At 45.4% G+C, this 14,564-nt stretch overlaps 1 protein-coding gene across 2 annotated transcripts in view; it reads left to right on the top strand.

The window, feature by feature from the left end:
* The first annotated feature begins 2,511 nt into the window (after positions 1 to 2,511).
* Positions 2,512 to 14,564, top strand: part of LOC129715321 (tigger transposable element-derived protein 1-like) — a 55,440-nt gene continuing 43,387 nt past the window's right edge. The window contains exon 1 of one of the 2 annotated variants that reach the window (XM_055665189.1): positions 2,512 to 2,551. The gene's annotated coding sequence lies outside the window, so the exon portion shown is untranslated. Of the gene's footprint in view, positions 2,552 to 8,630; positions 8,698 to 14,564 lie in introns of those variants that run through there. The other variant, XM_055665190.1, reaches the window with a different exon arrangement.

Raw genomic sequence — 14,564 nt, 5'->3', positions numbered from 1 at the left:
CTTTGTAGACCCAGAATTGGTTTATGTTGTTTAGTCAATAGTCTAGGAGCTGATGTCAACCCATTTGGCAGAGCCATGCCATCCAGCTAAACTTCAAATATCTCCTGCTCTTAGTGAATAGACACCGAATAGTATGCATCTTTGAGGTCGATGCATGCCATGGGACCATTTTATAGGAAGCTGCAATAAAATAGTTGTTAGACCGTAACAAACATTTACTGTTCTTAAAGTCTGTGCTGCACAAATGAGTTAAACCTGGATGAAGTGATATCATCCATCTGTCACCTGTCCTGAAGGGCAATCCTGCCCATAATACTGGGCCTGCCTCGAAGACAACTCCGGTCCGAATTCCAAGTCTGCTTGGAACCTATGTTTGTTGTGCAGTAAAATAATCACATGTTATTATCTGTTTTTTAAAACCAGATCTGAAATTCATGTTATTGTCATTTTGAACAAAAACACAAGAGTAAAAATTACCAACATGTAACTGGTCTACAATCCCTTGTTTCAGTAAACCCAGACCCACCTGCCTCCATGGCTACCGGTGGTCTTGTGGTAAGCCCAAAGGCCCCTGATGCGGGTTCCTTTTCTCTCCTTGATTGGGAGTAGGACTGGTAGGGAGCGTGGATTCCATGTTTCTCCTGACCTCTGCTTGTGTCTTGGTCTGAAAAACCTCATCATACCGAGCCTGCCTTGTAAGACAACACCTTGAAAGACGACCCTGATCATATTTCCGTGCCCAGTTTTCAAGCTACCATCGGCTTCAGTGAACCGCTTACCTCCTATGGAGGTGTGGGGTGTGTTGTCGCCTACTGATGAAGTTTTGCTTGTCGTTTACCTTGATTGGTCCGACAGCTTTTGCTTCCTTCTTCTGGTCTTACCTGAAGAGAGGATTTGGCGGCTGGTTTCTCCAAAGTCACCCTGATAGCGCTGTTCCCTTGCCGGCACTTGTAGCGTGCGGATATTCTGCCAACTGCTGGCTCTTGAGGCCATATGCATGTGCTTCAGTATGTTCATACTTTGAATTCGAGATCAGTTACCTACTGATCACTCGCCCTCCCCTCCACTGAGAGTGAGATTTGGAGACAGCCCTGAAAACAGGTGCTACCGCAGGCCCCTGAGGATACATGCGCTGACATGGCCCCTCCAGCGGACCTAAATGAGGTTCTTGCTTTGGGTCAGACTGAAACTGACCGTAGATGCTCCTCTCCTCAGAGCAGGAGACATTTGTGCAACCCTGAAACAGGTGCCGCTGCCTACGGGTTCTCCATAATACCCGGGCTGATAACTCCCTCCTGGAGTATATCATTGTGGAGCACCTCTCCATCAGGTGCTCCATGTGGGTTTTGAATGTTTAAACACGTTACCCATGAAGGAGGTTTTCCTCTCCATCCGGGATCCTCCTGGCCCGACTTGTTTGCGGGCTTTCTCCTTGCGCTCCCTTCCTCATAGCGAGAGATTAAATAGTGGCTAACCCTCCAATTGGGTTTGCCTAGGTACTCATGGCCCATTTTGTTTTCCCCATGTGCGAGGCTCCCAGCACCGGCACTGCTGTAGAGGACCGTGCTGAAACTGCTCCCTCCTTCAGAGCAGATCATTGTTGGAGCAACTTCTCCATAAGTTGCTCCATGTGGGAGAGTCGTCCTCAGACGCTCTCCGTTGAGGGAGGGTATCCCTCTTCCCCGGACTCATCTGAGTCAACGAGTTTGTCAGATTTACGGGTGGTTTTTACATCCCACAGGACAACCACGGAGCTCCTCCTCCTGCACCAAGTCTTCTCCTGCCGGTTCTGCTGTCGGCGGTATTGTCGGGAACAAGACCATCGCCCGCTACTGGGAATGCTGCGGTCTTCGGCAGCCGACTTCCCCGCGGACCGTCTCCTCGACATCTGGGCTCTGAAACTACAAAAAGCTTCAAGCCCGAAAGAACGCAGATAAGTAGTTCAACTTTCCTTACCTGCTCATCCCCACGGCTGGGAGGACGCAGTGCCTCTGCCAGTCCGTCGTGCGTGTTGCGTTCAGACGTAATAACGCGCACGCAGATGGACGGCCCTTCTTCACATAGTCACTCGCGTGACTCCGAAGTAAAATCTAAAATAAAATCACCCAGTGTCCACTGTCTGAGTAGTTCACTATATTCACAGGGTTGTATGGCCTGTAATTTAAACGTACCACCACCTACATAAGCTTTAAACCTTCTCTACTAACAACTTTGGCTCTCAACTCCATCCCTTCAGTAATGTCCTCATTGATTATGCGGTTGATATTGTTGCATTTATCAAAAATAGCATTGAGGTGGAGTTGATGTTTGGAAAGGAATGTGTTTTGCTTCCTCTTGGGAGATCAGTCATGAACAACAGATTACAATGGGAGATTTCAACCAGTTAATCTGGTAATCTTCAGATGGCATAGCCTACAATTGGCTACTTATTATCATGCGACAGCAAGCTCTATAGACACTGGTTGGCTTGATTGTAATAATGTATTGTACACGCAACAGTAAACTAAACTCACTCAAAAGAAGGTGCATTGTTGACTGAGTGGAGACTTTGGTGAGTTAAAGGCTGGTTTAATTTTTTCCTTAATTTTATTGTTGCCATTTTGTGTGCTCCTCTATTCAACTTTGATTTTCAGTGGTCATCAAGAACTGGTACCTTTAAGTCTCTGAGGTAATTAGATAAGCAGCTAGCAGCACTCCTCAACTGTGTGAACAGACTCAGACCCAGTAGGTTAGAGGTGGTGACTGAGGAGGCTACTTCATAATGGTTCCCTTTCACAAAACAATTTTGACCTTGCCTATTTAACTCAAATTTCAACCCTGTCCCGCTGTTAAATCAATATATATTCATACTTTATCTGTGACATTGAATTTAATTATTTAAGAAGAAACTGCAGATGCTGGAAAAATGGAAGGTAGACAAAATTGCTGGAGAAACTCAGCGGCTGAGGCAGCTTCTATGGAGCGAAGGAAAGGTGACTTTTCGGGTCGAGACCCTTCTTCAGACTGATGTGGGGGTAGGGGGGAGGCGGAAGTGGTGGAAACAGTGGGCTGAGAGAGAGCTGGGAAGGGGAGGGGAAAGAGGGAGAAAGCAAGGACTACCTGAAATTGGAGAAGTCAATGTTCATGCCACTGGAGTGTAAACTACCCATGCGAAATATGGGGCGCTGTTCCTCCAATTTACGGTGGGACTCACTTTGGCCATGGAGGAGGCCCAGGACAGAAAGGGCGGATTTAGAATGAGAGGGGGAGTTGAAGTGCTGAGCCACTGGGAGATCAGGTTGGTTGTTGCGAACTGAACGGAGGTGTTGGGCGAAGCGATCGCCAAAACTACATTTGGTCTCACCGATGTAGAGCAGCTGACACCTAGAGCAGTGGATGCAATAGATGAGGTTGGAGGAGATACAGGTGAACCTCTGCTCCACCTGGAAAGACTGCCTGGGTCCTTGGATGGAGGGGGGGAGGTAAAATGACACTTTATTGTCACATGTGATAGGTCACTGTGAAATTCTTTGCCCATAATAGTCGCCCATAAAGGGCGCTTCCAAAGTATCAAATATCCCCCCGCTGTTCCAGGTCACCATTTGTTCATTCCACCTCCCTCACGGCACGGCGGTCCCCCCACAACGTGTCCTCCATTGTCAATTATCCTTCTCCCCCCTCAACGTGGTGCCCTCACGCAGGGTCCTCGTTGCTCTTCCCCCTCCCTCACAGCCGTCCCCCCAAAAGTTCCTCCTTTGTTCCTTCCATGTGTTAAACTAAAAGGTTTTCTCCTTTGTATTATTTTCTTTTGTTAACATTTGTGTTTTAGGTTCCTCATATCTAGAATTTTGAAAAATTAGTTACCTAAAGTCGTATTGCAGGGCTCTGGGGAGTTGCAGAGCGATCTAGTACAGCTAATAATAATAATAATAATAATAATAATAATAATAATAATAATAATAATAATAATAATAATAATAATAATAATAATAATATTAACAATAATAATAATAATTACTTTATTTGTGTAGCACTTTTCATACAATTGAATGCAACCCAAAGTGCTTTCCACAATAAACACAGGTCTAAACAAAAAATACAATTTAAAATAGGATGGACACAGGCAGTTTATAGCGTAAAAAGCACAGAATTATATAAATATTTAAAATATAAAATTGGGAATGTAAAAGGACAAAAAACAATGAGGTCAAATAGGGAGTAAAATCAGTGATAAGTTTGATTAAAAAGATTCGTTTTTAGCTGCCGTTTAAAAATGTCAACTGAGTGGGCGTCTCTCATAGCCCTGGGCTGGGTATTCCACAGGTTGGCGGGCGGTCATTGAAAAATAAATTTTCTTATTGCTGAGGCATTGAGAGGCTAACAGGCCGGCATCAAAAGACCTGAGCGCTCAAGTAAGCGCTTAGGGAAGGAGGGAGTCTGTAAAATATGCTGTTCCTAAGCCGTTTAGGGCTTTATAGACAAGGAGGACTTTATAGTCTAACCTGGATCTCACAGGGATTATAATACTGGGGTGATATGCTCCATTTTTTTGGTACTTGTTAAAATCCGGGCTGCAGCATTTTGAATGACCTGTAACTTGTTGGTGGATTTTGAAAGCGTTACAGTAGTTCCTTGATATGAAAGCATGTATAAGTTTTTTACTGTCATGTTGAGTTAAGAAAGGCCGTACTTAAGCAATATTTCTGAGGTGATAGAAAGCACACTTCGTTACCTTATTTATTTGAGATTGTCAATTTTTGTTTTTGCTTGTGACTTTGTTTTTGACAACAGGCAGTCAAATTTCACAGTTTACCGAGTAACATTTGGGTTTTGATTCAAGTAATAATATTTCTGATAAAGTTAACATTCATCAATCTTTTAAATGAAAAACAGGCAAAGATCTTAAGGTATTTGCATCAGTGGGTTCAACAGAGAGGTATAATGAGTGTCATTGGCATAACTTAGAACATTTGCATTATGCCAATTTATAACTCCTCCTGGTGGCAACATATACAAGGAAAAAATTAACGGGCCAACGCAGCTGCCAAGGCATGGGCGACAGATAGCACAATGGGCTAAGAGTTCGGCTGGCGACCGGAAGGTAGCCGGTTCAAATCCCGCTTGGAGTGCATACTGTCGTTGTGTCTTTGGGCAAGACACTTCACCCACCTTTGCCTGTAATGGAATGTACGGCGGCAGGCGCGGGCACACCGCGACGCCCTGTGTCTCCCTTTCAAGGGAGATGCTAAAAATGCATTTCGTTGTCTCTGTACTGTACACTGACAATGACAATAAATTGAATCATTTTTTTTCATTTTTCATGCTATATCATGCAGCTGTGACACATAGTCCCCAAGGCTAACAAAGTACTTCCACATATATGATTAGAACCAACTTAGTACCTGATCTGACTGGCCGACCCAGCGATCGGCGCTCTGTGCCTGTGTCCATGCCAGACCTCGCTGTAAGCTCAGTGCTGCGTTCAATTATGCGCGCGCATAAATTAATTCAGTACCATGTGCGCTGCTGATGTCCCGTGGCAGTGGCAGCAGCAGCTCAAATCGAAGGAGTTGAGGAATAGCAGCGTGTTTTAACCTGAACGGTGACCAATTGTATGTCAAGCTGTTTTTTGGTGGATAGAGCTTATTCCATTGTGATGTCATTGTCGGGTGGAGGAATGTGAGATCCCATTGTGACAATATTCCACCACCCAAACACAATATTCCACCACCCACCCATAGCCTCCAAGGGAGGTCTGGTCCCCCAACGCAACCTGTTCCCCAATGTAAGATGCCACCCACTCATCCATTGGGTCCCTGTCACATGGGAGGATTGGTCCCCCAACACAACTCATACCCCCAACACAATCTTAGATCATTCACCCATATCCCCCACAGGAGGCCTGGTCCCCCAACGCAAACGATGCCCCAACGTAAGATTCCCCCACTTACCCATTCCCTCAATGCAAACCATCCCCCTGACACACAGATGGTCTGGTCCCCCAATGCAACCCATTCCCCAATGTAAGATTCCACCACTCACCCATTCCCCCAACACAGCCAGTTCCCCAAAGCAATATTCCACCATTCACCCATTGCCACTCATCCTCCCTCTTTTTAAACTTTTAAAAAATGCAAGCACTTGCTGACAGGACTTTAAAAAAAATCTCCAATTTCACTTTCCCTGCCCCTCCCTGAACTCCCTGCCCCTCCTGTTCAAGCGTCTCTCTGCCCCCTCCCTCTCCTGTTCAAGCGTCTCTCTGCCCCCCTCCCCCTCCCTCTCCTGTTCAAGCGTCTCTCTGCCCCCTCCCTCTCCTGTTCAAGCGTCTCTCTGCCCCTCCCCCTCCCTCTCCTGTTCAAGCGTCTCTCTGCCCCCTCCCCCTCCTGTTCAAGCGTCTCTCTCTGCCCCTCCCCCTCCTGTTCAAGCGTCTCTCTGCCCCTCCCCCTCCCCGTCCTGTTCAAGCATCTCTCTGCCACCTCCCCCTCCTGTTCAAGCGTCTCTCTCCCCCTCCCCCTCCTGTTCTTGCCAGGACTAAGTGTTCTATGATCACAACATTGTTGCAAATGAAATCCCATTGTGATGTCATTGTCGGGTGGCGGATTGTGAGATCCCATTGTGACGTCATAGCTACAAACTGCCAGAAACTCCCATCAACTACATTAGCATCTGTCAAGTTATGGTTCTGAAAGTGGGTTTTGTAAACATTTAAATGTCTATAACTTGTGGAATATAACGTCAATCTGAACGAAACTGGACAGAAACGACCACAGGATAATGATGAGTAAGGTGGTGTAAAAAAAGTAATGCTATCTAGTACTGTTTTGGCGTAGTTCCAGAATCACATGGAGAAGATAGATAGATAGATAGATAGATAGATAGATAGATAGATAGATAGATAGATAGATAGATAGATAGATAGATAGATAGATAGATAGATAGATAGATAGATAGATAGATAGATAGATAGTGTCCCAACAAACCCCTTATTCATGTTCTGCGATAATTTTACATTCATACCAAGTCAATTCACTCACAAACCTGTATGTCTTTGGAGTGTGGGAGGAAACTGAAGATCTCATTAAAGAAAACCCATGCAGGTCATGGGGAGAATGTACAAACTTCATACAGACAGCACATAGTCAGGATCGAACCTTGGTCTATGGGCTGAAAGGCAGCAACTCTACAGGATCCAAGGAGATAGTTGAATTGATAGAAAATTGCCTCCATGGAAGGAAGCAGAAGGTGATGGAGGAAGGTTGCTTCTCAGACTTGATGCCTGTGACTAGTGGTCTGCCTCATGGTACAGTGATGGGCCTGTTATTGTTTGTCATCTATATCAATGATTTGGATGAGGACATAGACAGCAAGAATAGCAAGTTTGCTGATGACACAAAGTGGGTAGTTTTGCAGATCTTGATCGATTTGTCAGTTGGTCTGAGAAATGATTGATGTAGTTTAATGAAGAGAAATGCGAGGTGTTGCATTTTGGGAATTCTAACATTGGCAGGACCTACACAGTGAATGATAGGCCTCTGCGGAGTGTTGTAGAGAAGAGGATCTAGGCGTGCAGGTGCATGGCTACTTGAAGGTGGAGTTACAGGTAGATAGGGTGGTCGAAAAGGCTATTGGCACAATGGCCATCATTAGTCAGATTATTGATTATAGAAGTTGGGAAGTCATGTTGCAGTTACATAAGATGTTGGTGAGGCCGCATTTTGTGTGTTGTGTTCCATTCTGGACACCATGTTATGGGAAAGACGTTGTCAAGCTGGAAAGGGTACAGAGAAGATGTACGAGGATGTTGCCAAAACTCTGGGTTTGAGTTACAGGGAGAGGTTGAGTAGGCTGGGGCACTATTCTCAGCACAGGAGGATGAGGGGTGATCATTATATAAAGATGATTTGTAGATGATTTGTATAAGATCGGTTAGATGCACAGCGTCTCTTGCCCAGAGTAGGTGAATCTAAGACCACGGGACTTAGTTTCAAGGTGAAGGGGAAAAGATTCAATAGGAATCTGAGTAATAACTTTTGCACACAAAAGGTGGTGGGTAACAAGCTGCCAGAGGAGGTAGTTGAGGCAGGGACTATCCATCGTTTAAGAAACAGTTAAGAAACATGGATAGGACAGGTTAGTGCAGGCAGGTGGGAATAGTGTAGCTGGGAGATGTTAGCCGGTGTGGGCAAGTTGGGATGAATGGCCTGTTTCCACACGCTACTACTCTATCACTCTATAGCTCTGCCATGCGATGTCAACTCTCTTTATATATCAACCCTCGTATTCTTTTGCCATTCCAGCTTTGATTATTCCCAATCTCCTTCTAAAAGGCCTCCCACTCACAGTTCTACCAACCATACCCTACTTGACGTAAAGCATTATTTTCATCATTGACCTGCCTGGCTGTGTGCTTCTTGATATCCAATTAAAAATGATCACAACTGCAATAAATCCCCCGTGTGTGTGTTCCTCTTAGAACGTTCACTTCCACCCACTGAACATTTCCACAATTGTTGTTAACATTAACACTGTCATGAAGAAACTGTTTCTGATATCGTGTATCGCCTGATTACTGCAAGGTTAAGTAATGTGGTATTTGACAATCGTAAATTGGTGCGTAGTGCGATTTTTAACATTTTATCTTTTGTTTTGCCTCATATTAGAAGAGTACCAATTTGCCCAAAGTGTGAAGTCTCTTTTCCTCCTTCAATAATTGTATTGGTAAGTATTTTTGTACATATTCTTTGAATTGTTGATAAAGCAAGATTGCCATCTTGAAATCTTTATAGTTTTGTTTAGTTTAGAGACAAATCATGGAAGCCAGCCCTTCACCCCACCGAATCGATCGATAACCAGTCACACTAGATCTTTGTTATCCTACTTTTGTATCCAGTCTCTACACATTAGGGATAAATTTTATCAAAGTCAATTAACCTATAAACCCGCATGTCTGGGATGTGGAATGAACCTGGAGAACCCGGAGGAAACTCAAAGTCACAGGAAGAACATGCAAACTCCACACAGACAGAACCCCACACAGTACAGGCGTCAGGGGTTGTGGGGATAAGGCAGGGTAATGGTGTTAGTGGGGAGAGATAGATTAGCCATGATTGAATGGCGGAGTAGACTTGATGGACCGATGACCAATTCACACATTTCCCATCACATATGAATTTATCAACCAATCGTCAGGATTGAACCCAGCTCCCTGGTGTTGTGAAGCAGCAGCTCGACAAGCCGTGTCACTGGACTGCCCTTTCTTTCTTAAAATATCCTCCATTTCTAGCAGTGTGTTCAATCAATAGACAATAGACAATAGGTGTAGGAGTAGGCCATTCAGTACCACTTTAGTAAACCTTTTATTTGGTCTGTGCAGGGCAATGGAGTTGTTAACATATAGATTATTCAATGTCAAGTTGCATGGTCATCTTCATGTACCATACAACCACCTTTGACTCTTTGAGACACAGTTACACTTGGATTAATTTACTTTTGATGGTCGGGACGGCTGTACATGTGTAGGACTGGGCTGAGTCTCTGCATCCTCTTTTGAACTTGTGAATATGAATTGTCGTACCAAGTCACAATGGAACCAGACAGGCAGGATATTTTCTAAGTTCATAAGTTTAGGTTAGTTTACTTGAGTTTAGGGATAAATTCACAAAAAGGCACAGCACAAAAAGGTCTTTGGCCCATCAAGTCGGCATCAACGAGCGATCCTCACGTATTAACATTAACCAACACACACTAGTGACAATTTACACTTATACCAAGCCAACTAACGTACAAAACTGTACATCTTTGGAGTGTGGGAGGAAACCGAAGATCTTGGAGAAAACCTGCGCAGGTCACGGGTAGAACGTACAAACTACGTCCAGACAGCACCCGTAGTCCAGATTGGACCCAGGACTCCAGTGCTGCAGGTGCTGTAAGGCAGCAACTCTATCGCTGCACCACCAGGGCGCCCGTGTTCATGGAACAGAATTAGATCATTCACCCCATCAAGTCTACATTACCATTTAATCATGGCTGATCTATGTTTCCCTTTCAATCCCATTCTCCTGCATTTTTCCTGTAACCCCTGACACCGTTACTAATCAATAATCTGTCAATCTCTGCCTTAAAAATATTTCTACGCTATGTGACCCTCATCCCATTAATTACCCATTTCTTGATGGCCCAATTCCATTCTGGCCCCTGATCGTTTCACCTGATTTAGAATCAAAAGTGAAGCAACAAATTTAGAGACATAGTCGAAGTCATATAGCACGGAAACAGGAATTCGGCCCAACTTGCATTCTTTCCATCTTAATGAGGCCTTCCCAATAACAGGGAGATAAAAAACTGTGCACAATGCTCTGAAAGTGGCCTCACAAACATTTTCTTCAACCGCAACAAAATTTCCCAACTTTTATAAAAACATAGAAACATAGAAAATAGGTGCAGGAGGTGGCCATTTCGCCCTTCGAGCCAGCACCGCCATACCTTGTGATCATGGCAGATCGTCCCTTATCAATAACCCGTGCTTGCCTTCTCCCCATATCCCTTGACTCCACTAACCCCTAGAGCTCTAACTCTCTCTTAAATCCATCCAGTGATTTGGCCTCCACTGCCCTCTGCGGCAGGGAATTCCACAAATTCACAACTCTCTGGGTGAAAAAGTTTTTTCTCACCTCAGTCTTAAATGACCTCCCCTTTATTCTAAGACCGTGGCCCCTGGTTCTGGACTCGCCCAACATTGGGAACATTTTTCCTGCATCTAGCTTGTCCAGTCCTTTTATAATTGTATATGTTTCTATAAGATCCCTCCTCATCTTTCTAAACTCCAGTGAATACAAGACTAGTCTTTTCAACCTTTCCTCAAGTGACAAGCCCGCCATCCCAGGGATCAAATTCGTGAATCTGCACTGCATTGCCTCAATCACAAAGATGTCCTTCCTCAATTTATCTGCCAAAAACTATACCCATTACTCCTGATGTGGTCTCACCAGAGCCTTATACAACTGCTGAAGAACCTCTTTACTTCTATTCTGAAATTCTCTTGTTATGTAGGCCAAAATTCCATTAGATTTCTGCACTGCCTGCTGTACCTGTAAGCCAACTTTCAGTGACTGGTGTACAAGGACACCTAGATCTCGCTGCACCTCCCCCTTACCTAACCTAACCCCATTGAGATAATAATCTGCCCCCTTGCTTTTGGCCGCCAAAGTGGATAACCTCACATTTATCTATATTATACTGCATCTTCCACACATCTGCCCACTCACTCAATATGTCCAGGTCACCCTGTAACATCCTAACATCCTCTTCAGAATTCACACTGCCGCCCAGCTTTGTGTCATCTGCAAACTCGCTAGTGTTGCTCTTAATTCCCTCTTCTAAATCATTAATTTATATGGTAAACAGTTGGGGCCCCAACACCGAGCCTTGCGGCACTCCACTCGCCACTGCCTGCCATTCTGAAAAACACCCGTTCACTCCTACTCTTTGCTTCCAGTATGCCAACTAATTTTCTATCCATGTCAACACACTACCCCCAATACCATGTGCACTAATTTTAGTCACCAGTCTCCCATGCGGGCCTTATTAAAATTTTCAGAAAGTCTAGATACACTACATCAACTGGCTCCCCTTCATCCATTTTACTTGTCACATCCTCAAAAAATTCCAGAAGTTTAGTCAAGAATGATTTCCCTTTCATAAATCCATGTTGACTTGGACTAATCATTTACTGTTATCCAAATCTCCTATTATTAACTCGTTAATAATTGACTCCAGCATCTTTTCCAACACCAAAGTCAGGATAACTGGTCTGTAATTCCCCGTTTTCTTTCTTGCTCCTTTCTTGAAAAGTGGGATAACATTAGCTATCCTCCAATCCACAGGAACTGATCCTGAATCTATTGAACATTGGAAAATGATCACCAATGCATCCACTATTTCTAGAGCCACCTCCTTGAGAACCCTGGGATGCAGACCATCCGGCCCAGGGAATGTATCATCCTTCAGTCCCATTAGCCTGCCCAATACTATTTCTCGCCTAATGAAATAGGCGAGAAATAAAACTTCTTCAGTTGTCCTATGAAAGTTTCCCAATCCTCTGGCTTCCAGCTACTCTTTGTTGTGTTATACATCTTTTCTTTTAGTTTTATTCTTTCCCTAACTTCTCTTGTCAGCCACGATTGCCTCCGACTCCCCTTAGAATCTTTCTTCCTTTTTTGATTGAAATGATACTGTGTCTTCCGGATTATGCCCAGAAATTCCTGCCATTGTTGTTCCACTGTCATTCCTGCTAGGATCCCTTTCCAGTCAACCTCTCTCATGCCTTCATAGTCTCCTTTGTTCAACTGCATCACTGACAATTCTTGACTAATGAAGGCTAATGCACTAAAAAACCTTCTTGACCAACCTATTTACAAGTGACATCAATGTCAGGGAACTACGTACCTGCACTCCCAGATTCCTCTGCTCTTCAACACTCCACAGAGCCCAACCACTCACTGTGAATGTCCTGCCCATGTTGGTGCTCCCAAAATCCATCACCTGAAACTTCTCTGTATTAAACTCAATTAACTATTCTTCAGCCCACCTGTCCAACTGATCAAGGTCCTGTTGTCATTTTTCATAATCATCTATATATATATATATTACTAAAATTCTCATCTTGTTTGTTTGTTTGTTTGTATGTGTGCGTGTTCCTGAAACTCTGCAAAAACTGTACATGATAGCACTACAATTTTTGGTCCATCTTACTCGCGATGTCCTGCGATGTGAACTACCACGTTTTGTTTAGATTTATATTATATTTTACAAGTTATTGACATTTTAAACTTAAATTATCTTGAAATAGCGCCCCCACTTGCTGGCCGCAACTGTGCATTTTGAGGAGGCCCATCAGCCACGCGCATGCACAATGGACCCGGTATCTGCACCTGCGGAGTTGGGGCATTTGATCGGTCTTTGGGCGCTGGGAAGCAGACAGGGACATGGACCGGGCCCTGGCCACCGCCCTGGGCTGGGGTTGTAGCAGGGTCCTGGGGAAATGAGAGGCAGGGTCGGGGACCCAGGGTCTGGGAGCTGGGACTGGGGCTGGGTCAGGGTCTGGGTCTGAGGGCAGGGACATTGCTGCTCCAGGCCCGTGGGGAGGGAAAAGATCAGGACCCAGAGCAAGGACTAGTCTCAGCCTCTGCCTCCCCATCCCCCAGTTCTAGGCCGCTCTGCCCATCCCCCTTGACAGCCCCCCCCCCCTGAAATACAACTTCATCACCGATGTGGTGAAGTAGACGGGGCTGGTGGAGGTTCACATCGAGATCCTGCAGAGGTGAGGATGGAGATGGTAGAATTGAAGGAGAGGAGGCGGTAGGCAGGGAGAGGGAGAGGGAGAGGAAAGTGGGGAGGTGAGGAGGGAGGGTAGAGGGGAGGAGGGGCAGAGTGGGGTATGTAGGGAGTGCTGTATCGAGGGAGAGGAGGGCAGTGGGGGAGATGAGGAGAGAGAGTGGGGGTGGGATAGGGGTGAGGTGAGTAGTGGGAGGAGGGGAATAGAGGGAGAGGGGGGGGGAGGGAGGGAGGGAGGGAGGGAGGGAGGGAGGGAGTGGGCGTGGGGGGAGGAGGAGAGGTGAACGAAGATGGAGGGTGAAGAGGAGGGTGAGAGAGTGCTGTGGGATGAGAGGGAATGGAGAAGGAGAGGGGTAGGAAGAGAGATGGCGAGGTAATGGAGGAGGACACGGAAAAGAGAGAGGAGGGAAGGAGTGAGTGAGTGAGGGGAGGAAACAGAGGAGGGTTCGTGGAGGGGGCAGATGGAGTATAATGGAGAAGGGGAATAGGGGACTAAAGGGGGAGAGTGAGATGCGATCACATTGATCATACATTTTACGTCATTGCCATTTTATGCTTTAAAAACGTGGCAGACGCGCTTCCACTTGCCGGCTGTGCCTGCGCAGCTGGGGGCGGGTTGCCGTGACTCGTGTCACAATGGGGATCTCTGGCCTCACAACAGGAACCCATCAGCCTTGCCTGCGCAGTTGGTGACTGAAGGTGTGTGGTGGAATATTGAGTTGTGGTGCAGGGCCCAATGGGTCCCCACTTAGTCTTCACTATCAAGGATATCACCCACTTTAGAGTCATCGTGTGTTTCTGTTTGAGGACTATACGTGTCATGCCAATATGTGTCCTGAATTTTGGTTGAAATAACAAAGATTTTGTCTTTGTAATCTTCCAGCGAAACTGTGGATAAAATTTACAAACGGAGCCTAGTCAGGGCATACATTTTGAGAAGACAGTGTGAAAGGAAAGAAATTCGACAAAGAATTGGCCAGAAAATCTTGAACGTGATTCCATCGGAAGCAGATGGCTACAAACGACGACAACGCTGCTGTTAATGTTGGGGAAAACAGTGTAGCATCTGGTGCAACTGTTCCCAGAGAGGTGGCTACAAACGACACCAACGCTGCTGTTAATGTTGGGGGAAACAGTGTGGCATCTGGTGCAACTGTTCCCAGAGAGGTGGCTACAAACGATGACAATGCTGCTGTTAATGTTGGGGGAAACAGTGTGGCATCTGGTGCAACTGTTCCCAGAGTGATGGAGCG

The sequence above is a fragment of the Leucoraja erinacea genome, unplaced genomic scaffold, assembly GCF_028641065.1.
Source record: "Leucoraja erinacea ecotype New England unplaced genomic scaffold, Leri_hhj_1 Leri_111S, whole genome shotgun sequence".
Taxonomy (NCBI): domain Eukaryota; kingdom Metazoa; phylum Chordata; class Chondrichthyes; order Rajiformes; family Rajidae; genus Leucoraja; species Leucoraja erinaceus.
The sequence above is the reverse complement of the archived record's forward strand: the minus strand, read 5'-3'. Positions and strand labels throughout refer to the sequence as shown.